Genomic DNA, 25,788 nt, shown 5'->3' with positions numbered 1-25,788 from the left:
GAATTTGAGAAGTGAACATGTTAGTCTGTTTCGATTGAAAAAGATAGTGGAGGGATAAGTGATTTTTTTTTTAGGTCTTAGCAATAGGATGCTTTTGGATGAGTTTTGGAGGGGAGGACTCAGAGGAAAGAGTTTAGAAAGCTTTGTTTTAGGGGATCAGTATAGTAAAAGGTGTCCGATGATGCAAGGAGGCGAGAGTAGGAGAGTCTAGAAAGTGTTATTTTGGCAATCCTAGTAGTGGTATGGGGTTTGTGATAAATGAGACAGTAGGATGTAGAGGATATATTGATAGATGTATAGGATGAGAGATAGGGTAGTGCATTGGAAGGAGTGGTAGAAGAAGTTTGAGATGAGTCAGAAGGTTGGGCTAGAAGATATATTGAGCGAAGTATACGCTGAGAAATAGGGTAGGTCATTGGAAATGCTAAATTAGAAGAAAGTGATAAATATACAGATCCATAATTACTTTGAAAGTATATAAATACATGAAGGAGGTAAGTATATATAGATTAAAGATATTGATAGGCACAGGATGAGAAATAGGGTAGTGCATTGGATATGCTTTTTCAGGAGAAAAGTAACACATACAGATCCAAGTACATGGAAGGTACATAGATGCACAATGGAAGTATGTACATGGAGACCAAAGATGATTTTTATTTATTTATTTTTCTCTCAACAATTATTTTACATGTTTATTCAAAGTAATACACAAAGATAGGTACATATCAATAGTGAAAAAATGCTTGTATACAGACGGATATGCTGTAAATTTGTTTCCGTATGGTGCTTATGTGGGGAAGAGCCAAATCTTGAGTGGTTTTCTGAAGATAAGGTGGTTGTTGGTGGACCTTATGTTGGGGGGTAAAGAGTTCCATAGTTTGGCTTCTTGAACAGAGAAGAATGTACCACCCATGATTCTTTTCTTGTATGGTGCGATTTTGAGGCGAGATGCTCCTTTAGAGCGGAGGTTCCATTGTTTAATGTGTTTGGTGATTTTATTCCTGATGAAGAGCGGTCCCATTCCATGTATTGCTTTGTGGGTGATACAAAGCAGCTTTCGGTTATTAAAACACAATAACCATAAAAGTACAAATAAAAACACAATTGATAATTATAAGAAATCCATCCAATGCACCAAGGTCAGTTTCATCATAATTCAGGTTACAATCGATTTACGTGATTTATAAATATTTTTTAAAAACGAAGAAATAAATACAATAGTTAAAATACTATCAAGCTTCTGTACAGCTAAAAAGGCAGGGCGACAGTGATTAATTTCCATGGTCTTCAACAGTGGGACAACCCACCTCCGTCGCGGCATAGTATAAAATTTACAAAAGAATATGTATATCTGACGGTTGACACAAATCGTCACATGGGCACTTAATCAGATTTTTCGACCAGTCATTCATGGCGGGGAAACTAAGCAACCTAAACAGCAAATTAAATCTAAAACGGATTAATAAGAACCTCTCATGGTCACTCATTTGCAGTTTAACATATGGTTGCATTTTTCTTGAAATCATAATCTGTTCATGGGCAACTACCGTTATTTTCTTTTCTATTATTGTTCTCTGGTCATGTAAGTGGGCCATACATTTTTCCTTCAAGGACTTCCTTGAAATGTTACATAAAGATGAAGGATTGCAAGGATATGCAAGTCTGGCAGTCGAGTCATGAATCCGTTTTAGTCTTCATGGTCGTTAAAGGTGATCCATGGTAGAGGCTATTGGCGTAATAGTTTGGACAGAACCAGGGAGATGGTAGCTTGGACCTTGTGTTGAAATCCCAAATGAGGGGAAATTAGTCGCAACGTTTTTATAGTAGCAAAGCTTGATCTTGCTAGTTTATCCACTTGGGCATTCATCAACAGCTTGGAGTCCATGGTCAATCCGAGGTTTCTTACTTCCTTTGATACTTTAGGCAGTGATCCTAGTTAATCAGGCCATGCGGCAAGCGGGCTGTAATGTTTCCAATCGCCACACATGAGTATTTCAGCTTTTGAAGCATTCAATTTGAGATGGCTCCATGTCATCCACTGATCCACGGCTCTGAGACAGCTGAAAATTGGTGATTTTCAAATGTCTTTGGGGCATTCCAGTTGAAGGAGTATTTGCGTGTCATCTGCATAGTTATGGCACGTGAGGTGAAATTTATTGATCAGTACTGGTAATAACTTCATGTAGATGTTGAAAAGCATGGGCGAGATGATAGAACCTTGAGGGACCCCTGCTTTTGTGGAGTATGGTTTGGACGAGAAAGGTGGGGTATGGATGACATTAGTTCTGTTTCGAAGGTAGGATGCGATCCAGTCTAAAGCAGTTCCCTCTATAGTCTTTCAGAGTGTCATGGTCCACCTTGTCAAAGGCAGCTGAGAGGTCCAAAAGGAGTAGTGCAGCAACCCTGTTGCGGTCAACTGTATTTTTTAGGTCATCCCAGATGGCAAGGAGGGCAGATTCAGTGCCTCTTCCCGGACGGAATCCTGTTTGGAAGTCTGAAAGTATGTCATTTTCTTCAATGAATTGTGACATCAGGGCGAACGCTGCTCTTTCTATCAGTTTGCCCAGGAACGGTCCATTTGTAATGGGTCTGTAGTTGTCAGGGTTCAGCGGGTCCAAGTTTGTTTTCTTCAATAAAGGACGTATGTGATTATTTTTTTTTTTAGTTCTTCTGGAAATATACCGATAGTAAAGGAATCGTTGATGATTCTTCTTACTGGAGTGGCAGCAGAGGTTGTTAAAAGAATTGTCTTGAAAATGTGTGGCGGACAGGGATCAGAAGGGCTGCCGGCAGTCCTGCTTGCTTTTTACCAGGTCCATAAATTCGTGTGAGATGTGTTGGAAGGAACGGAGAGGCTGGATTAGAGCATTCTTGCATTGGTTTTTGTACAAGGGTTAGTGCTGGTGCTTTGTTTCTGTTTTAAGTACAATTCCAATGTGTCTGCTTTGTCCGTGTAATTTGCATGTTTGTGAAATCTTGAGTAACAGGATGAGTTCCTTCTAGGCAATTTAGTTTGCGAAATTAATTGAGTATTTTATAGAATACTTTATTTGCACATTTAGCGTTTTGAATTCTGTCTGAATAGTGCTTTTTTGATAGCAGACTTGTATAATCTGTTAATTTTCTGTAGGTAAGGTTTGTCTTGTTTGGCATTTGTTTTGAGCCAGGTATGTTGCAGCTTTCTAATTTGTTGTTTTATGTCTTTTATTTCTGTTTCTCCAAGGCCCTTTTTTTCTTTTGTTCTGTTGTGTGGTTTTGAGTGGTTTCAGGATGTCAAAAGCTTCCTGTAGCCATTCATATAGATTTTGAACAGAATGTATGCTTTCCAAATTTGTACTGGATGTTAGTTGTGTTTCCAAGTGTTCCAAATTGAGTTTGTTCCACGGCCGATAGGTGGATGGATGTAAGGTAGTTTTAGGTGAGTCGCTTAGCATTGTTTTATGTTGGAAGGCAAGGAAATGGTGGTGACCATGTGACTGGAGTTATAGTTTGAAAGGTAACTAGTTCAGTATTAGCAAAAATGACATCTAGGATATGTCCAGCGGTGTCGGTTTGTGGCCAATCTGATGCAGGTTCAATGCGTCTAGGCCAGTGATTATAGTTTTTGGTTGGGTCATATTGGGTTTATCAAACCAAATGTTGAGGTCACCCAGAACGCATAGGTTGGAGTTTATTGTTATCAGGTTTGAAACTGTGTCTAGTAGTGCGTCTGGGAATGTTACCTTGCTAGGTGGAGGTCTGTAAAGGAGCAGGAACTTACAGAAGGAAGACTGTGTAGGATTGCATCTTGTTAGAAGAGCCTCACAATTCTTTATGGAGATGTTGTCGATTTTAGTGATATGCATTGTTTGCCTGAATACAACAGCTAGACAACCTCCTTTTTTGGCTATACGATTTTGGGTGATTTGATAGCCTAGAGGAATGGCTTCATGCAGGACTGGAGCCATATCTTCTCCCAACCATGATTCGTTTATGAATAGTATGTCTGGTTTGCATCGGTGAGAAGGTCGTAGATGTGATGCTTGTTTTTAGAGAGGGATCGAGCATTTATTAGTAGACCGTTTAGTGAGTGGCCTTTGGTGATTGGGACTTTGTTTGGTAGAACAGTGATCAGTATTGTGTGGGTTTGTAGTAGGTGTTTTTAGTGCTGGTATTAGCTGTATTAGGATAGCAATCATGTAGCTGTTCTGTATCTTGTTCCTCATCCAGCATGCTAAGAAGGCATTTTGATGGATTTGCATGTGTATGTGTTGGAGATGGTGTTTGAGAGTGAGTTGGAGTGTTGTGTTGCTTTTGTGGTAACATTGTTGTGAGATAGACCTGGGGAAGCAAAGTTGTGACGTGTAGCATGTTGCTTATATTTTTTGTGTTTAAGGCGGAAGGTGTATGAGTCAGGGGAGGTGGTGCAGCATGTGGGTCATGTAGTAATGTTCTAAATTGTCCAATGGATGAGAGGCGGTTAGAAGAGAGGTGCTGTATTGCTGTATCTGTTAGGTGTGGTGGAAGAGTGAAAGCTTGGCATTGGAGTTTGTTCCTTTGTGTGGTTTGAAAAGTGGGTATATGTTTGTATTTTGTGATAAGTATTATGAGTTGTTGCGCTTTGAAGATCTTGTTGTGCCGGTGTGTGTGATATGTTTTGCTTTTGAGGAGTAGTGAAAAAGGGTGCTGATGTATGTTTCATGCAATGGATTTGGTTGTGTAGTATTGTTTGTGAGAGGAGGTTATGTAGAGGGGGTGGTGATGTGTTTGAGTAGAGTATGTTGTGTGTAGGAGGGAATGAAGTAGAGGTGAGTGTTTATCTTAGACTGGTTTGTTGCAAGAGTTACAAAGTGTGGTGGTGTGCAGTGTGTGTTGTGCGTTAGTGTTATTATGGTAGAACAGAGAGGACGGTGTTTGTTGGACAACTGATGGAAGGATGATTATGTTAGTGATAAAAGGTGGTCTGTTAGGTGTAATTACAGCAGGGAGAGTGTCTGAATGGGATGTAGTTATGTATGGTGTTTGGCGTTGTTAGTGAGGAGTGTATTGGTTAGTGGTATAGGATAGATTTGTGTACTGTTTGTAGGTGATGGTGGATATGTGTGGTAGTTGGGATAGTAGTGTGTGTAGATGTGGTTTGGTTGGGTTTGTAGTGCAGGCTGGTATATTAATATGTGCATAGTGTGTGTGGTGTACATTTGGTGTGAGTGTGTTGCTCTGTATGTGGATGGTGTGGGCTGGGTATTGCTAAATGAGAAAGGGCAGCATTTCTGGCCCTAGTCCCGACCAGTCTTTAACCTTTTCCATGCTAATGACAAGGTGAACTCGTCATGAGGCACACTGGAGCTGTGCTCATGACAAGGTCAACTCGTCATGTAGAATGGGATCTTGGATACTTCAGCACCCAGCGGGAATTGCCTTAGCAGCCAAGGTGTTAACAGGCTCAAACAGGCAACTGCCCTTGTCCTCTCTGCCCTTGTCCTCTCTGCCCTTGTCCTCTCTGCCCTTGTCCTCTCTGCCCTTGTCCTCTCTGCCCGGGCTGAGACGCCCTAACCCTGGTCTTTTTTATAGCCCTAGTAGTGACTCCTTCAGCCAATGGGAACCCTAGCCCTAACACTATCCAATTACAACACTTGCCCTAAAATCTAGAACCAATGGGAGACCAGGACCTTACAGTTAATCTTAGCCCTAGTCCAAGCACCCAATCAGTTCAAAAACCTTGACCTCTACGTCCAATAAAGGCCCTAGCCCTACCAGTAGTCCCAAAACTAGTCCATGCAACCAGTGGCACAGATAGCCCTAGTCCCTACTTCCAATAGAAAGCCTAACCCTAACCCTAGCCCTACAATGTTTGAATCACAGACCCAGAAACCAATCGGAACCCTCAAATACCCAACAATGAGGACATTAACCCTAATCCAGTAGAAACACCAGATCCAACCACCAATCAGTGTAGACATGTACCGACCACTAGCAGACCATATAAGGTTCCAGCGACCTCAGACAAGGTTTGATGGCCAGGGAGTTGGAAGCTGCTTCTCCTGATCAGAATCTCCTAGGAGACAGACAGGCTCAATCCACACTTTGGACTTCAGCAGGTAAGGGCCTCACGAACTTGAAATCTAACAATACTGTTTGAATAAAACGTTTCTCCCCCTGCTGGCCAAAAAACGAAGTGCACAGGCCCTAGTAAAACACAGTTTAAAGAGCTCACAGAAGCACCCTCTGATGTAGAAAATCCCTGTTGCTGGGGGGGGGGGGGGGGGGCGCAGGGGGGCTGGTTTCACTGGCTTGTGAACACAAATTGGTGGCTGTGAGTGTACTGCTATAACATACAGGTCTTAGCACAGAGCAAAGGAGAAATTTGGAGGGAAAACAAATTTGTCACCAAGGAATTAGAGGGACAAAATACACAGGTTTGACTGCAAATCCCACAATTCAACACGCTAAATGGAGGCAATCATGGACAGGGAAAACCACAAGTTTAAAACACAACACAGGTGATAAAATATGCAATTAAAGTCAGGCTAAAACTACCATTTTTAACTAACAACCACAGGCAAAGACAGTAAACACAAAGTGAAAATCGTTTTTTAAAACAACTTGTCTTGGGAAGAGACAGCACTAGTCTGTCTCCTTACCACTCCTGGACTCTGCTCTCTGGGGCATAGGTAGGCTGCAACTCACAAGATGGAGGAGAACCTGCAAAGCCCTCAAAACCCACCTATTAACACTTTAACTTATTGGATGTTTTTTTTTTTTTGCTGTATCGCCTCAGTGCTGGAACACTTCTTGAAGTAGCCATGAGCTCAACAAATCTCATAATTTCTTCAAACCCTGACCAAAAAAAAAACAGTTGGTCAATGCTATAAGCATTGGCAAACCATTAGTTTTCACCTTTAGGACTTACTGGCAAAGTCAATAGGTCCCAAAGGTGATGCTGTGCAAGATGACTAAAGAATTTTATTAAAAATACTTCACAGCTGGCAGCATAATTTTGTATGCCTGCGAACCATGCATGCACATGCCCACATGGATAAACTTCACAGGGATCCACATGCGTCGCAACACCCTGGACTTTTCTTGGTTTGTATTTCAGAAATCTCTGGGTTTGGTAGGATTCTCTGGGTGGCAGTTGAGATAGTGTCCACAATTTGCTGCAAAAGCACATCATTTGATGTCTCCAGGTTGTGTTTTGGAGTAGCTTGTGTTGTGAGCACTAGTACAGCCACACAAGTGGGGAAACATTATTGGAAGAAGTGTGGAAATTCAAAATAGTAGAACATTTGTAACTATTAGTTGGATTTCTTTGCATTTATAGCTTCCAAATGTAAGCTAGTATGCAGAAAACAGTTTTCAAAATGCCCTCTGAATTATGACAGTATAGTTAACCTCAAATTCAGAGCTGTACAAGTACCCACTATTCCTACACTTAGTACCCTGTGCAAATTTCAGAAATATGTGGGCTTCCCTCATACCTATTTTTTATTCATTAGATTTTACCATATGAATTCCTGCACATTCTGTACACATTGAAAAATCATAAGCTACAGGTCAGTTTGCTCTCTGTAGGTTTCTAAAAAATAAAAAAACACACACAATACAAACTCTATACACGCATGCGATCAGAAGGGTCTGATAGCAGCCCTGCCAAGTACCAGATATCAGGCGTTATACTAACACATTTTAATATGGTGGTCCGCATCACCGCATTAAAATGCATTTTTGGCTTCTACAGTCCAGCTGTGCAGACAGCTGTGAGCCTGTATATTAATGTATGGTTGTTCGGTTCAGTTAACATGCCACTGCAGCACAGTTTTCTATTTCTAGGGTGGTTGTGACATCCCATCCTCTCTTAATTTAGGTTTCTGACTACAGCAGCTTTAGTGCTGTTAGTTGATGTCACATGTGTTGCCCAATGGCAGCTTCTGAGACCGGCACAAGCGTGCGCACTCTGCACAGTTCTGATATTACCCCTTGCGCGTTGGCCGAATTTTCACGATGTGCGGGTGAAATAAAGAGTGGGCGGGTTCGGACGGACCCCGGCTGCCCTCCGCACACGCCCACAGACGCAAGGGGTTTAGTTGGCTGGTGGCGGCAATCATAGCAGTACAGAACTCACGGTGCACATTGGGCAAGGAGAACAGTTACGGTGCACCTGGAGCTAGAAACACCAGCTCTCAGGATCATTAGTCATGCCCGGGCTTTCCTTTGCTGTGGGGCAGGGGCTGGTGACGTAGCTGCAAACTTGCACGAGCCATTAGCTGCCAACTCTGCAGGTGGCACATGGTTTGGCAGTGCCTGTTGGGACTTCAGACACAAGGCACGGCTGGTATTAAGGGGATTTATATGCATGCTCAGCTCAACCAGTACAAAAGAAACCGCTTTGCAACCGAATTTTGAAAGTGCTATATGTTGTGTTGCAATGAAATGCATATTTTATTCTCTGCCACTGGTTTGAACGATGACTAGTGTCTAACGCCCTTAATCTATAAACTTTTTCCAAACTTCACTTAGGCCCTTGGAGTGAAAATTGTTCTGTGCAGAAACGCACATATCCTGACTGTACAGGCTTATTTCAGCTCCTGCCTCCGGGAAAGCTTTGTATTTTCTAGTCACTTCTTTTTCCTTTTGGCACTGTTCTTCTTTTCCAGTCTGTTAGCCTTTGAAAGATTCTCTTGGGTCGCCTTCAGCGGGGAGCCAATACGTTATTAATGACTCCATGTAGGAGGGATGTGCATTAATATTTTAGATATAATAATGTATGTACAGCTGACAAGCAGGTCTCTTCTGCAATGGCCAAAGTCGTAAAACTTAATTGAATTACTTCCTCCCTTAGAGACTAGACTGTTGATTGAGCATGCGTCCAGTAAAACAGGCTTGGGAGCAGCAACGAGCACCATGGCTAGCTGCAATCTGTGTGCCTCAGCCTCCCACTCCTGAGGCTTGTTCGATGCAGTGTCTGTGGTCACTGTCCGATCAGGTTACAAGGGCACTAGGTAACTGCCCTTCCATTTCTGGTGCTTTGCAGATGTTTTAAGATCTTAATAGTTTGTCGTTGCTCAAATGGGTGTAATTTCTGATAATTGTATATTTCCCTGGTCTTCATTGCTTGATTTTGCTCATAAGAAAGTCACTCATATTTGTTTAAATGTCGGCCATGGGACATGGCCAAGATGACGGCTTGAGCGGACCTGGTTGTCTGTCGCTCCATCCTCGCACCATCCACAGTACGGCTTATGAGCCATACTTCACCCCCTGGAGCAGAACGGGATTGCAGAAGTCTCCATGAATGTGGAGGAGACTTGAGGCCCGGCAGGGGGCTGAGTGGGCGAGCCAGACACCCGCGCAGAGGTCAAGGCCAGCCTTGAGGGATGCGTGCCCGGACTCCCCAGCTCCCTGGTGGTGATCCCGGGACCCTTGTTCGTGGGGGGCTGCCAGGCTGAGGCTTTCTCGAGATGCCTATACCTAGTGCCTAGTCTCTCGCCCTCCATCTGGATGCTGATAGGAGGCGGCGGCCTGCATATAGGGGCTGGGCACTGGGTGGACTTAAAGATAGAGGACAGTGAGCCTGGCACTCGCCTGGGGTCTTATCAAGGTGGCTTGGGCCTGCTAGCCCCGAGGCGCTGGTGGGGCGGTGACTCTTTCCCCTGGACCTGGACCTGTTGCAGTGGAGGCCCGTGGGGCCTGAGTGAGGGGCCGCTAGGCCGGGGCCCTTGTTGAGGGAAGGCCGGGGGCTTCCGAGCCGCACTGTGGAGCAGCAAGTTGAGTTGCGTGGTGGGGGTCCCTGGCCCTACGGTGGCATATTGGGGGTCTGAAGGATTGCGGCTGTCTGCTAGCCCGGCCCCCCAACTGAAGAGCTGGGTTAACTGTAACCAGCAGGACTTTACAATTGGGTCAGCGAAGGTGAGTGTCCCAACGGAGCCTGGTCACTGAGCATGGGGGTGGCAGAGCTGGGCCTCTGCATCTGTTACGGCGAACTGGCCGATACAGGTGGATTCCAGTTGGCGTTGGATTGCTGGTGGGGCCCTTGGTTTGACTTTCTTCCTGGAGCTAGTGTCTGGGGCTCTTTGGTAGTTTCATGGGGCCAGGGCCTGGCCTTACCCGGGCATAGAACATGGCCCTCTGGGTGGACCTCAATAATAGGCCTTCAGTAAGTCCAAAATGGAATGCACGTTGCGGAACATGCTCCTCGAGACTCCTGGGGAGACCTCCAGTGAGAAATCTGGGTTGGCGGAACGGGGACCTGAGGGTGGTAGTGACGTTTGAAAGTCCCTTTCTTTCTGCCCTTGCTATCTCGCTATTGCCAAGCTCTGCTACCATATTAAGTGGTATAGACTCTGCTCTGAGAAGCACTGAGTCTATATGGACCAGACTGTTGCTGGCACTCAGATTTGTAAAGGAGAAGTGGCTGCCTCCTGGTATGGAGCAAGGCAGCTTTTGCAGATGGGTAGTAAGGGGGTTGTAAGCACCTTGGCTGCTTATTTGATCTGGATGGTCTCATCTCGTTTGACAAACTTACATTTGTCTACTCCCTGACTGAGACGAACCAGTTCTTGCTTTTAGGGCGGTGGTTCCCAAACTGTGCGCCGCGGCACCCTGGTGCGCAGTTAGAAGTAGCCTGGGGCGCCACGCACAGCTTGGGAAAGTTTAAAAGGCAGCACACACAGCTCTGGTGCGCCCTCCTCCCAGCAGGCACTAATGAGCCATGAATGAGTGTAAAAAGCACAGCACCGTGTCCCATTCACACACAATCACTGCAGCTCTACGGTGACTGCCGCCCAGCAGGCTTACACTGCACCACCCACCCTTCCCAGCCCTCTGATAAGAAGAGCTGGAGCACCAGAGAGGCCGAACAGCAGAAGCACACAGGGAGGCGTTCTCACCTTTGGCAGCTTCACACTGAAGTGTGTATTTATCACAAGTGGTGGCAGCCTATAAAAGAAGTGATCCAACGCTCCTATTGAAAAACTGTCTCAATAACACTACCTATCACCTCAATACTCACCATTAATTATGAATCACAAATAACGGCCCATAACACCAATGAGACAATTTTTGAGCATCTGAATCAGGTGGCCTGATTAATTAAATCTATTCACATATTATCTACAAAATTATATACAACTGTAGTTTATCTATTTTCACCATGGTTTTAAACATCACATCTTTAATCAAGCCACTAAGGCGATTGAATCAACTGATGGTAACTAGATCATGAATAAACAAGACCAGCTTGTCATTTTAGTATTAAATCTTTTTTATTGAGCAGCAAGGAAAAACATAGCGTCTCATACAGCCGCCTGCACCTGCCTGAGCACATGTCGGTCAAGAATAGTAGAAGAACGCACACACGTCTGATAGAGGCTCCTACTGCAAGCGTTAACACAGCAAGCTGCCTACAACCAACCTGGGCCGGCCGCGTCATAAGGGCTGAAATGCAGGTGCAGTCGGTACTGATAAGGAAACATGAATAGACAGAGAAAACAGAAAAAAGGAAAAACAAACCCCCACCTCCCTCCCACACCCACCCCTCTCCTTGTCCACAGAGTCAAAACAGAGATCATGGGGGATCGCCTCCCTAATGGGTGCCATCCGGTGCAGAACTCTCGGGTGGTTTGTGCTTGCGGGCCCGCGCCTGGGGTTCTGGAAGCAGGGTGTCTGCGAGGCGTAGCAGTCGCAGGTAGCGTGGGCAGCTCAGTTCTCGGAATTCTGTCAACAGGGTCAGAAATGGTCGCCATAGTGCTGCAAATTCCGCCCCCTTCCCTACCTTGGCCAAGGACAACTTCTCCATTCCCAGGATCGCCCACAGCCTATGTAACCAGCCCAACTGCAATGGAGGTTGGACGGCTCGCCAATGCGCTACCACATTTTGTACAGCTGCCCCTAGTGCAATCGCAATCAGCCTCCCTCTCCGAGATTTTAAGGGGTACATCAAAGCGTTGTGGAGGCCCAGTAAAACATATGCAGGGAACCTGGGCAGCTGAGTATCTAGGTGAGTCTATTAAATCTAGGATCGAGTTCCAATAAGGCTGAAGGTGGTCGCAGCTCCAAAGCAGGTGCTCCAATGTTCCACGCTCCCCGCACCCTCTCCAGCAGCGGTCGCTAACCCGGGGGTCTCATTGATGGAGTCGTTCGGGTGTATGGTACCAGTAGGTGGCAACTTTGGTCATGGTTTCTGTGAGTCCTGTATGATATGCAGAATGCTTAGCCCTGTAGTAAACCCCCTCCCACTCTTTGCGTGTGAGTTGTCTCCCCAAGTCCCTCTCCCATCTGACCCTCCCCGCGTTGTATGTGTGTATGTTGGTGAGGAGTAAATGCTGGTACAGGTCCGAGATCAGCTTTTTGTCGGATGTGTGTGTCAATAGCCACTTCTCATATGGGGTGAGGAGGCGCTGCGCACCTGGTCGGATCGACGGCTGGAGGACCCAATGACGGACCTGCAGGTAGGGCAAGCGATCTGCTTCCGGCACGCCATAGTCCTCCTTCACTTTCTGGAAAGGAAGAATACCCTTAAGGTCGAACAGATGTCCCACATTCCTGCAAGGCATCGACCTCCATGTCGCGTAGGCCAGAGGATCAAGGCCGGGCGAGAAGTCAGGGTTGTCGAAGATCTGCGTCATTGGCGAGGGGAAGGAGGTGAGCTCCCGCTTGACCGCCACCTTGTCCCAAATGTCCAGGACCGTGCTGGTGATCCAAGAGGCGTAGAGATTGGGAGGTCTGTGGCAGCGCGGCAAGAACGGGACACCCTGGAGAGGACGACCAGCTACAGCCTGGTCCTGAAAGAGCCAGTGTTTGCCAGACTCCAGTTGGTGCCACTCCACCAAAGTGCGTAGCTGAGTCGCCTGAAAGTATAGAGTGAGGTCGGGCACGCCCACCCCGCCATGTTCGGGGGGGGGGGGGAGTGTGGCGATCATATGCTTAAACCGCGGGCGGTGGCCGGTCCAGATAAAGCGCGCCAGGTCCGCTTGTGCCTTCTGAAGCCATCCTGCCGGTGGGCGTAGAGGGAGGGTCTGGAACACGTAAAGAATCTGGGGCAGCAGGGTCATCTTGGCGGCGATATGCCCCAGCCAGGACAGGGTGAGGTGTTTCCACCTTCTAAGATGGTCACGAAGTCGGGAACTGAGTCTAGCATAGTTGGCCTCCACGGTGGCCTGCACCGTCGGGGCCAACAGGACTCCCAAGTATGGGATGGTAGATGCCGACCACTGTAGGTCGAACTCGGCCTTGACGTCCTCTAGTACCTCCGGCGATAGCGATATATTCAGGGCTTCCGACTTCGCCACGTTAATCTTAAAGCCTGAGGCCAGCGCAAAGGTGTGAAGCTCAACAAAGAGCGCTCGGAGGGATTGCATCGGGTCGGTCAGGGATAGTAAGATGTCGTCAGCGTACAAACTGATCGTGTGTGTGTCCCCACCAAACGGGATGCCCGTAATTAGATCGTGTTGCCTCACCCGTTGCGCCAATGGCTCCATATAGAGCGCGAACAGAAGGGGAGAGAGTGGGCACCCCTGTCTAGTTCCCCTGCCCATTGCAAACCGTGGGGAGGTGTGGCCGTTAACCCGGACTGCAGCGTTAGGTCGGCGGTAACAGTTAAAGATACGGTTGCGAAGGGTTTCTCCCACCCCAAATCGTTGTAGCACCAGATCTAGATGGGGCCAATGCACCCTATTGAATGCCTTCTCCGCATCGATCGTGAGGAGCATGCAGTCCGGTCTCGTCCGCGACCCCGCCTCTGAGGTGGAGGACTCGCCTGGTGTTGTCGCTAGTTTGCCGCTGCAGGATGAAGCCCGCCTGGTCGGGTTCCACCAGTTGCTTCATATAAGGTGCCAGACGACCCGCAAGGATGCCAGTGTAGAGCTTCAGGTCAATATTCAACAGGGAGATCGGCCGGTACGAGCCGCAGCGGGTGGGGTCCCGTCCGGACTTGGGAATTACTGAGATGGCCGCCTCCAGCAGGTCCGGGGGAATGGCACCAGGCTGATCGAAGGTGTTGAAGAGATCTCTCAGCAGCGGGGCCACTTGTGGGCAAAAGGACTTGTAGAAGGCCGCTGTGTATCCATCCGGGCCCGGGGATTTCCCCAGTTTGAGGCGAGAAATCGCCGAGATGACCTCCTCCAGGCCAATGGGCCGGTCGAGGAACGCTGTCTGAGCCTCAGTTAGGGAAGGGAGAGTTGCACCTCTCAGGTAATCCTGGCCATCTTGCAAGTCAAGGCGGTCCGCTGCATAGTGATCAGCGTAGTAGTCGCCGAAGGTAGCAGCGATGGGCGCATCCTCCGTGACGGGGGCGCCGCGGCTAGGCTGGAGGGAATGGACATGTTGCCTCTGGCGCTGCTCCTGCAATCTGCTCGCCAGCAGTTTCCCACAGCGGTCCCCTCCGGTGTAGTACGCGTGCCGGAGGCGCATGGCAGCATATTCTGCCACATCTTGGTCTAGGGCCGCCAGTATTTTCCGTTCCGTGCATAGCTGACGCCACGCCCGCGCCGGCCCCGTGCACTGGTGCATCTGCTCCAGTTCCGCCACTCGTTGAGTGAGTTCGGCTCGCTTCTGCGCGCGTTCCCTATTGTTAGCCGTAGCTGTAGAGATAAATTCACCGCGGAGGACCGCCTTAAGAGCCGCCCATTGTGTAGCCTTAGAGGTATCCTCATTGGCATTGTGGGCGAGGAACTGAGCAAGCACCGTCTTAATCCACTCCAACGTGGATGGAGCCTGCAAGAGGCCATCTCGTAGTCGCCAATGTCGCTGAGGGCTGGGCGCGGCCGAGACAAAGAAGGTTGCCACCACCGGTGAGTGATCGGACAGAGGCTGGGAGGATCTCTACGTCCCGTGCCTGAAGTGCCAGCTGGGAGGAGCATAAAAAGTGGTCAAGTCGTGCATATGTTTTGTGGGCTGCGGAGTAATAAGTGTATGCTGTCGCCTGTGGGTGTGTGTGTCTCCAAAGATCAACAAGATCCAGTTCCGAGATGTGTGCCCCGCAGCTGACCGTGCCCCCACATGGCCAGACCGCTGGCCGGAGCGGTCCGCTGTGTTGTGAAACACAAGATTAAGATCCCCCCCGAGCAGTAAATGTGGATGCGTGGTAGCTGTGGCCGCCTCCAGAGCTGTGTGCAGAAATTTCTCCTGTCCCTCGTTGGGTGCATAGACGGTACCCACTAACAGTCTGACTGGCAACCTGGAAGCGATGGACTAACAACCTACCCCTAATCTCAGCTTCCTTTTGCAGGACCCTCCCCTCAAAGGATTTGTCTACTAAAATCGCTACGCCGGCTACCTTCTTGTGAGCAGACAAGAACTGCCAGGGAAAGGCGCGGGACTTAAGTCTGTTGGTCCTTGGGCATCAGATGGGTTTCCTGCAGGAGGCAGATGTCCGCCTTCGAGTGTTCTAGGAGAGATAGGACCGCTTTGCGCTTGATAGGGTTATTGAGCCCTCGCACGTTAAGCGAGAGAACTGTCAGGGGGTGTGTCATTCTGAGCAGTTAGCTGGGCTAGCTACACGCGGCGCCAGGCCTGCAAAAGACTGATGCAGAGCTACTCCGCGTTCTGCGCGTGGTAGCCTAAGGGACCCCAGGAGAAACTCCAACAGATGTGGACAAGGAGAACCCCCCCTCCCCCAAACCCCCCTCAATATCAACACCCCAACTCCCGCTGCCCCTCCCCTGAACCCCAACTGTGTGTGCCCCATTGGTGAACATTGTCCCAGGTCCAGCCAGAAGTCCGGCGTGATCCGTGGCAGAGTGTAACGTTGGCGGGAGAATAGTGGCTACGGCGACCCATCGGCTCCCCGCCCGACCCTCTCGCTGCTTGGCGGCATTGTATTTCAGTAGTCCCCGTAGCTACGTCTCATGGCACGCTAGCCGTGTCTTTTGTCACTTCCTGGATAGCGGCCGCGTGTTCCAGCGCCACCGTCTCTGGATCCGGTTTGCTGACTTTCTTCCTAGGTCGCCTGTGCCTTACTGTCTACCAGCCATCTCTAGCGCCCGGCAGGGGCACAGAACTTGAGGGGGAAGCGCCCATTTCGTCTCCAGAGCCCCCCTCCTCCGGGGGAATGCCCAGCAGGTCGCAGGTGTCCCTCAAGGATCTGAGCTGGTGCAGAGTCCCATTCCACCTAAAGATGATGCGGAATGTATGCCCCCAGGAGTATGGGACCCCCTTCTCTCGTAGGAAAGCAGTGACCATTTTGAACGCCCGTCGCTTCTGCAAGGTGATTGCGGACAGGTCTTGAAAGAGCTCCACTGTGTGACCCTGGTAGACGAGTGGTTGTTTCTGCCGAGCCATCTTCAAGATGCACTCCTTGAGGGGAAAGTCAGGGAGGAAGGCAAGAATGTCTGGGGGGGGGGGGTAGCCGCACCTCTCGGGAGGCCCACTCTGTGCGCCCTGTCGATCCTGATCTCAAAGTCCTCAGGCTCCCCCAAGACGTCTCGGAACAGTCCCTGAAGAAAAGCGGCCACATCCCCCCCCTCCCCCCCCCCCCCTCAGACTTAGGGGGCACATTCCGGATGCGAATGTTATTGCGTCGTGAGCGGTTCTCCAGATCTTCGGAGTGCGCTTGTAGATCCATCTGTTGCTCCTGGAGTCTGAGTATTTCTTGCTGAAGGGTGTGCACTTCCGCGCTTCTGGCCATGTCCGCGTTCTCTACCTCTGCCACCCTCTCCCCAATCTCGTCCATATCGCGACGTAGCTCCTTGTATCCTCCAGCCATCTCTTGCTTGAGGGTCTGGATGTCCTCTTTGAGGGAGGTGAACAGCGCTTCCATAAAAGACTTCGTGGCCGGTGCTTCCCTGTCAGCTCGGTCCCTGCCTCTGGGCTGAGGCGTCGGTGCCGGCTTGTCTGGGCTTTTCTCACTCTTGGCCGCCCCCTTTACCAGCATGTCTGTGATGGTGCGGCCAGCTCTGCGGTTGGAGGAGGACATGGCTGAGGCGCTTTCCGTGCTATTGAGACCCCCGATTCCTGGAGCACCTCTCACCCCCGCGACGGCAGTGGGCCCCGGTGGTGTAGGCCAGCGACTGGTCGAGTGGGGGGGGGGGGGTGATGGCCGCCGCGGAGGGGGGAGCGCAGAGAGGTGTCGACAACAGCCGGCGGCCGCTTGCACCAACCTCCGTTCCAGATGGCCACGGGTCAGGCCCCTAGCGTGCCGGGGCCCGGCAGTGCTGAAGGTGGGCGCGTAGGCGCGTAGGCAGGGCCTTGGGTAAGTATTTTCCTCGGCTGCCGGTAGCGGGCAAGGCTCCCGTGTCCGCTTGCTTCTCGGGGCACCCAGGCAGCTGCAGCCGGTGGAGCCTGCGCTCAGGCTGGCAGATCTGGGCCCCCAGGAGGCCCTCGCGCAAGTCCCTCGTGCTCCTGCGGTGGCTGTGGGGGTGGTGGCTGCTCAGCAGACTGCGCAGCCAGCACGGGCCGTCAGCAGAGGCCGGAGTCAGGCTAGAGTCTCTGTGAATAGGGCCCTGAAGTGGATCGCTAGGCCTCCCTGCCCCCCCTCTCGCGCCAGTCGTGCTCCCGTCCGCTAGGCCTTACGCCGGGGGCTTGAGCGCGTCCCCCGAGTCTCCACCATGCACCCCACTCAATGACTCCTCACCTCCGGCTCCCGGTTACATCCACTCCTGGCCTCGAAGCTGGCGCCGCCGTCTCCCGCCCAGCAGCTCCTCTCGTCGTCCTGCCGCCCAGCACCAAGCGCAGTCCTGCTGGTCATGCACCGCCACTCGGCCTGTCTCAGCAGCAGTCTGGGCAGTCACTCGCTTCACTGGTACTCCGCCACATGCTCCACAGGCCGCGGTGCGCCGGGTCACCTAGCACGGCACTCGCTTGTCTCGCAGCGCCCACCACGGGAGGTCGCAGGTCCGAGGTCCCGGAAAGCCGGGACCTCGAGTTTCGCGACCGCCGGCCGGCACTCTCTCACTTCGCCGGCCGGGTCGCAGCTGGGGCAGCCGGAGCTTCAATGTCCTCCCAACCAGGAGCCGCGGGCCGCCGGGACCCGCCTCGTTCCCCACAGGGAGCGGCACAAACTTTCTCCCCTCCCAGACGGCAACCACCGGTCGGCGCGGGCCGGCGACCACTCCGGGGCGGCCGCCATTACAGGGGCTGCGACTGCGGGTGTCACCTCTGCCGGGCTTCCGCTTGTTCAAGAGGGGCCGGTCGCAGCACCGGCGGCGCAGTCCGCTGCAGCGGACAGGTGGGGACCAACAATGCGGTGATCGGGGAAGATCCTCATGGGAACAGTCCAGCCCGAACTGTCAAGCCATGTCTTTCCTGGACCGGAATCAAGCATCCTAGGACCGGTTTCTGGCTATCAGCCGTCTTCAGCCAGGATAGCTTGACTCCAGTGGTGTGGAGAGCATGGGACTCACGTCTGAGCATACCCATCCCACTCGGGGTCCTCGGAAGCATGTTTCCGGTCCAGGGAAGGCATGGCTTGGCAGTTCGGGCTGGACTGTTCCCATGAGGCACAGGGTCAGACTGATTTGCATATAGCCATGTCTGAACTGGGGTGGCAGAGTGGGCTAAAGAACGGTGATGGATCAAACCCAGATCTTTTGACTGGGTGTGAGTGTTTGATTGGTTCTGATGCTCAGTCGATTACCACCCCCTTTTGTAAAGTTATTTCTAAAAGCATACTCATAAGTGAGTTCATTAGTTACTAGGAAAAATTCCCTCATCTGTTTAGCATATTTCACTTTATTCAAGCTATCTACAACTTTTACATTTGCAAAAATGTCATCAAAATCAGAATAATAATATTCCAAACGTCCAGTTTGATAAAACTAGCTATTACACTACAAGTAATGCCATAAGTAAGAGGAAGAATATTGTAAGTCACACCTTCAGACACAGAAGTAGGTAATTTTACTCAAATGTAGCAATCTTTTGCATCCATCACCTTACCTTTTCTAGACTTTTATCTGATTATGTTATTACTAGAAAAATCTCCTACAGATCTATCTTGATGAATTTCTGGACGGTGTACAATGATTTTATCAGATTTTTCAGCTTTAACATGATCAACCACAACTTTACTAGTCATATTAGTTGTATACGTTTCTTTATCAATTCCAAAAGGACAAATAACAGCTAAAATTAACCAAACTAAAAGTATCAAGATTACACATATTGGAGGAGGAGCTTAGCGCGCACCCAAGATGGTCGCGTGATCTCAGAGCTCCCGGACCTTCGCCACCTCCACCGATCATCCTGTATCTTATCCTGATTTAGACGACGGGCTTTTGTGGTCGTGACCTGGCTGATCATTTATCCGTTTTCAGATTGCGATTTGGTCCCCGGGAACCGAAGATAAGGACTTTTGAACATTTCTGGCCTGCTCCATGGTACTGCCCCGGGCTTGCCTTCTCTGTCAGCCGGGTGGTAATCGAATAACGGCCCAGCCGAGGCTCCCATGCCCGGTCTTCTACTTTCAGTTTCGATTCCTGTGGTCTGGCCTCATTGACTTTGCCTTGGTCGCCCTGGTCGTTTGTTTCTTTCACTACCACGTCATCGTTTAGTGATCTGGACTTTCGCTGCTCTTTGATCAGTGGCTGGCCCTCCACCTATTCTCCGAATTGATCCGGGCGTATAGAGTGTCGCCATTTTTACTAGGTCTCAGAATACCCTCCGGGGCGCACGACCTAAAATGACTACCAAGCCCGAGGCGGAGAGGCGCAAGACCAGACCGGCAACTCGGGGAGGTCCTGTGCAGTCCAACGTTATGGATCGCTATACCCTCACTAAGGGCTCTCCGAGTGGTATGACTAAACCCCCGGCCACCTTTGGGGATGACTCCCTGTTGGATGAAGAACCGTCGTTGAAAGACGTCATGGGCGCCATTGCTGGGATGAAGGCCGCGTTGGGACAACAATATGAGGCCCTGACTCACAAGCTAGACACGGTTGCTATAGATGTTACTCTGATCAGGGCAGACCTTGGAAAGACTAACGAGAAGGTCAAATCCCTTGACCTGAAGACATCCAGTCTTGTCGCCGACGTCTCTGAATTACAGACGGAGGTCGGTAATTTGAGATCCGCCCGTGACTACCTCTCTCAACGCTTGGACGATTTTGAAGGCCGCTCACGGCGGAACAACGTCCGGTTGGTTGGTGTCCCGGAGACGACGGACTCGTCAGCAGTAGACCTACTGGTGGAGGACCTTGTCCTGAATCACCTAGCGCCCAAGGGTCTGAGCAAGTTTTTTGCAGTGGAACGGGCCCACCGAATCCCGAGTGGCCCGCCCAAGTTGGGTGCTTCTCCGCGCCCCATCATTGCGCGGATCTTTAACTTTCGTGACAGATGCGATCCTGCAGGCGTCCCACACATCGGGCCCTACGAAATATGAAAACGCCGCGATCAGCTTCTACCCGGACTTCACCCATCAGGTTCAGAGGCAGCGACTGGGATTTCAAGGAGTGAAGAAGAGAATGAGAGACAGAGCCATGAAATATGCCATGATTTTCCCGGCTCGATTGCGTGTGGTTCACAATGATAGAACGTTTTTCTTTGACCATCCTGGAGCTGCTAGTAACTGGTTGGACTCGTTGCCCCCTGGACAGGAACAATTTGATCATTCGGAACACTCCGGTGGAGCGAAGGGCGGCCTGATGGAGAAGGAATAGGGAGTGAATCGGCTCCTGGACCAACGTATTGACTTTCGGCTGTGGTTTGATGCTATGCTACTATTGTCCGCTACTGTGTTGTCTTAATGGGGTGTGGGAGGGGGTCGGTGTGTCTTCCTCCTCTGGGGTTCTTTTCGTAGATTAGTTGTATGTTAGGGCGACAGGCACACTGCAAGTTGGGGTGGCTTTTGAGTCTCACGCAGGGGTGCGGGGTGGGGGGTATAATGTTGGTTTGGGGGGTTGGGGGGTTCAAGTTTAGGGTTTTTTGTTTTATTCAAGGCATAGTACTGATGGTCTCCTGTGTTGCAGTGTCGCGGCTGGTGTGGGGGGGAACCTGGGGTGGATTCTGGGATGGGGGATAGGGGACTACGCATTCTGTGTTGGAACGTAAATGGGTTGGGAGACAGAATTAAACGGGGGTGGTTTTACAGTTGCTACGACGCTTGTCTCCTGATATGGTTTTGCTTCAAGAAACACACTTGCTGGGTAATACGTGCCACGCCATGAATAGGCGTGGATACCGTCTCATGGCCCACTCGGGTTTCACTTCCGGCTCCAGAGGGGTGGGCATTCTGGTTCGGACCTCCCTCCCCCTTGCTATTGATGACGTTATACTCGATGATAGGGGGCGTTATGCCGCTATTGTAGGGCGCTGGGAGGGGAGGGTGATTACTTTACTCTCGGTTTACATACCCCCAGGCCTTCAAACTACTACCTATGCTGATTTGGGAAAAGTGATCCTGGGAGTGCCCGAGGGTGTACTTGTGGTAGGGGGGGATTTCAACTCAGTAGTGTCTGGTATGTGTGATCGTCACCCTCCCCGTGTCCTCGCTAAATCTCAATCCTGGCTGGGGGACTTCCTGGAGGCAATGGGGCTAACCGATTGCTGGCGTTTACATCATCCTGGGCAACGGCAGTATACTTTTCACTCCGGGGCCCATGGCAGCCTTTCGAGATTAGATTATGTTTTGATGCCCTCCTCCCAGGCTTCCCTCATAGGGGAGGTGAAACATCTTGCCAGGGGTATTTCGGATCACTCCCCGCTGTGGTTAGTTGTGAACGCTCGTCTGGGGTCGGGAGGTCGGATTGCCCCGATTAACCCATGGTACCTCCGTGATCCTAAGATTAGAGTGGAATTACTTAAAGCAATCGATCGTTACTTTGCTGAAAATGTGGGTTCAGTGTCCTCTTCTGTCTCCTTGTGGGAGGCGTATAAAACTGTCATTCGGGGCCAAGCCCTCTCCTCGATTGGCAATGTTAAGAGGTGTAAGCGGGAGGAGGTTGTCCGTCTTGAGACTGAACTTACCATCCTTGAGGGAGAGTTGGACTCTGGAGCCTCCCCTGAGAAGCTGCACTTGTTAGACCTAAAACAGCACGAATATAGAGCACTTGTGACTGACGCTGCGAAAGAGATGGGTCGTGAACAGCAGGGGCGTCTGTATGATGTGGGAGATAAGGCTGGGAAGTTGCTTGCTTGGTTGGATAGGAGAGAATGCGCGAGTCGGGTTATCCCGGTCATAGTTGATGTGAATGGTGAAAGTATCACTGACCCTGCTGGGATTGTTGCGCGGTTCGCCGATTATTTTCGGGTAGTGTACTCCCCTGTGTCCGATCGACCAGAGCAGGACTCCCGCTTGCTTCTCCGCGATATCTCGCTGCCCTGCTTGTCTGACCCGGAGCGGGACCTACTGGAAGCTCCGCTCACGGCTGATGAAATTGCGACCGCTATCCGATCGATTCGCTCCGGGAAGGCCTCGGGCCCATATGGACTCCCCATCGAGCTTTACAAGCTCGGTCCCGACGTACTGGCGCCGTATTTGCGATCGATGTTTTTGGAATCCCTAGAGAAAGGGTCTCTTCCTCCTGATCAAAGGCTGGCCTCCATAGTGGTTATCCATAAGGAGGGAAAGCCGCGTGACCGCTGCGAATCTTTCAGACCTATTTCCCTGATCAATGTTGAACCTAAGATCCTGGCCAAAGTTCTTGCTACTAGTTTGATATCTGTTATAGGAGATCTTGTTCACCCGGACCAATCCGGCTTTATACCACATCGCAATACGGCACTTAATCTTCGGCGCCTTCATGGAGTCCTAGCGCGAGCCGGGACTCTGCGGGAGTCGGCCATCTTGGCGTCCCTAGACGCCACTATGGCGTTTGATATGCTTGAGTGGCCTTATCTTTGGGCGGTCCTTTCTAAATTCGGTTTTGGGCCCGCCTTTATCCGTTGGGTGCAGCTGCTTTATGCTGGCCCTTTAGCCCAGGTAGTGGTGAATGGGCGTGTTTCGGCCTCCTTTGCGCTTGGTAGGGGTACGCGCCAGGGCTGTCCTCTGTCCCCACTTCTGTTTGCTCTTGCCTTAGAGCCATTGGCGGCTTGGTTGAGATGGGAACCATCCTTGAAGGGTATTAGATGGTCTCCGGAATTTGAAGACCGTATATCTCTGTACGCGGATGATATACTCTTATACCTTACGTCGCCCCGGAAGTCGTTGATCGTCCTTTTCGACGTTTTGACTTCTTTCAGTAAAAATTCCGGTCTAGTCATCAATTGGTCAAAATCTTGCGTTTATGTTCTTTCCGGCGATGCTCCCCTCTTGCCACGTGGATGTCCTATCTCGGTGGTGCTCGAGGGATTCAAATATCTGGGAATCTTTGTTACCCTAGACCCTACGCTTCGTTACGAGCGCAATTTGTTGCCCCCTCTCCGACGTCTTCGGGCGGATATAGAAACGTGGAACAGACTCCCTCTCTCTCCCCTGGGTCGAGCGGCGTTGTTTAAGATGTCGCTCCCCCGATTTCTCTATGCGCTTCAAAACACGCTTGACGTAGTACCAGCTGGGTATTTCCGGGAGATTGAATGTCTACAGCGACAGTTGATATGGGGGGGCCGTTCTCGTATTGCCCTTTCGAAGCTCACGCTCCCTTGGTATGATGGCGGCATCGCACTCCCGGACATCCGTCGCTATTATTGGGCCTCTCAGTTAGGGGCCATCAACCACGGCACCTATGCTCATTCACTAAACCCGGCCTTTGCGATGGATAAATGGTTGCTGCCCGGCGGCGATTACAACAGGGCTTTATACGCGACGTCAGCCGGTAGATCTCTTACGGGTCCCACTAAAACAGCAGTGCAGGTGTGGTATCGGGCTACGGCGGCCACGGGATGGGCTGACAGACCGACCCGGGCTACTCCACTCTATGCCTCGGATAAACTTGGCTCCCTTTGGCAATCGAAGGGATTCGATCAGTGGGACATGATAGGGATCAGCAGGGTCGATGATATGTGGATCAAGGGTAGGATCAAAACTTTTGAGGAATTGAAAGTTGAATATGGATTGAATGATAATGAATCCTTTCGGTATGCGCAAGTCCGGCATGCAATCTTGTCTGTTTTTCCCCGAGGCTCGGACGTGCCGGAAGCATCCCCGCTTGAAGATAGGATACTAGACGGGCATGTCCCTGATAGCACTATCTCGCTCATTTATAAAAAAACTGATTAATACTAGGATTGACTTGTTGGAAGGCCTCCGAGGGTTGTGGACCAGTGATGGTCTGGAGCTCGATGATGAAGACTGGCAGGCCGCGATCTCTTCCCCGAAAGAGGTGGCTATCCTGGCACGCCTTCGGTTTGTCCAACTCAAAATTCTGCATAGGGTGTATGTGACTGGCCCGCGTCTGGTGCGAATGGGATTCTCGACGGATGGATTGTGCAGGCGTGGATGCGGCAGGGTGGCCACGTTTCTCCATATGATTTGGGAATGTCCGGCTGTGCTGAACTATTGGAATCGCGTGCATGCGGTAATGAGTGAGGTTACGGGTGTACGGCTGATGCCTGAAGCGCGGAGGTGCTTGCTGAACGTCTGGGAGCCGAATGATTACAATCTGGCGCAGCTTCGATGGACGACCTTGGGTAACATGATCGCCAAGCGTGACATTGCCCAGCTATGGGGCGCCCAGAGGCCTCCGACAGTCCTAGTGTGGAAACAAAACATGGATTGGTGCATGTTTCGAGGAAAAAACGGTTTGTTTCCCGTGGCACACCTGGCAAATGGGGGAAAATCTGGACTCAGTGGAACACATACCGTGGTGATATATGTGCTCCCCCCATTTCGGAATGTGATATTGACTTGTCTTCCTCCCAACCTGATGTTTCCTCCGCAGGATTATAGATGTTTTGTATACTTCTGGTCTCCTTCTCCCCCCCCCCTGATTTACTGGTAGCAACGATATCTGATTTACGTTTGTACCCCCCCCCCCCCCCCCCCCCCCGCGAGCCGAATGGTGCCACAATTCTATTGTAATGCCTTGCCATGTTTTGTTTTTCTGTTTTCTTGTTTTTATTTTCAATAAAAAGTTTCAACAAAAAAAAAAATTACACATTGAAGACAATTTGCAGCACCTTCTAAGAATTGAGCATCTCGAATTATTATTATTATAGGAAGGCATCTTTACTTACAAACAAGAACCCTAAAAATTAAATTAAAAGAAATATTAAAAATTACTAAATATACTCCCCTCTTTTTTTTTTAACAAATGTTATTTTCTAACAGCTTTTCTTCGACCTTATGTCATACATCAATATATTTTCCAGCTAACACAATTTCTTCGACCTTGTCACCTAACACAATTTCTTCAACCTTGTCACCTAATAAATGAAATCAATCATTATCACTTGCATCATCAAAATTACTTTGACTACTATTTACTTCTACCAATGGTGGTATGATGATGTAGGTCCACTCAGGAGATTTGTACTTCTGATTTGGCTTTATTACTCTTTTTGCTCTACTGTTTATCACTTCTATTCTTTTGCCTACTTGAACTTTCTTATCTTTTTTACTTGAAATCTCGTTAACCTGCTCTTTTGCTAATTTAAACTTTAGGCTTTTGTTTTCATTTGGCCAATTATCTCACTTTCTTAACTTCTTTTTTGGTTCTGCTGAATTATATTCCACTCTCCAAGCTCTTTTCCTTGATCTTTTCACCTTTGATTCATCTCCACTTTCATTTGTTTCACTTTGTGTCATCAGCTGATTCATTGATAATCAGTTTTACTTTGTCAGATTCTTTTTCAGATTCAGGAACTTCTTTACTCTGCAGTTTCACTCTTGTTAGGAACATCATCCTTATAGCTGGTACTTGGAACTTCTTCTTTAATTACTTCCAACTTCCCAGTTTCATAATTTTCGTTCCTGCTTCCAGAGTTTCCAATCTGCTTTTC

At 49.8% G+C, this 25,788-nt stretch overlaps 1 protein-coding gene across 6 annotated transcripts in view; it reads left to right on the top strand.

Annotated features, from left to right (window-relative positions):
• NFATC2IP (nuclear factor of activated T cells 2 interacting protein) overlaps window positions 1–25,788 on the top strand; it is a 748,854-nt gene that overhangs the window by 196,670 nt on the left and 526,396 nt on the right. The gene's annotated exons all lie outside the window — the stretch shown is intronic.

This window comes from Lissotriton helveticus, chromosome 7 (genome assembly GCF_964261635.1).
Source record: "Lissotriton helveticus chromosome 7, aLisHel1.1, whole genome shotgun sequence".
Taxonomy (NCBI): domain Eukaryota; kingdom Metazoa; phylum Chordata; class Amphibia; order Caudata; family Salamandridae; genus Lissotriton; species Lissotriton helveticus.
The sequence above is the reverse complement of the archived record's forward strand: the minus strand, read 5'-3'. Positions and strand labels throughout refer to the sequence as shown.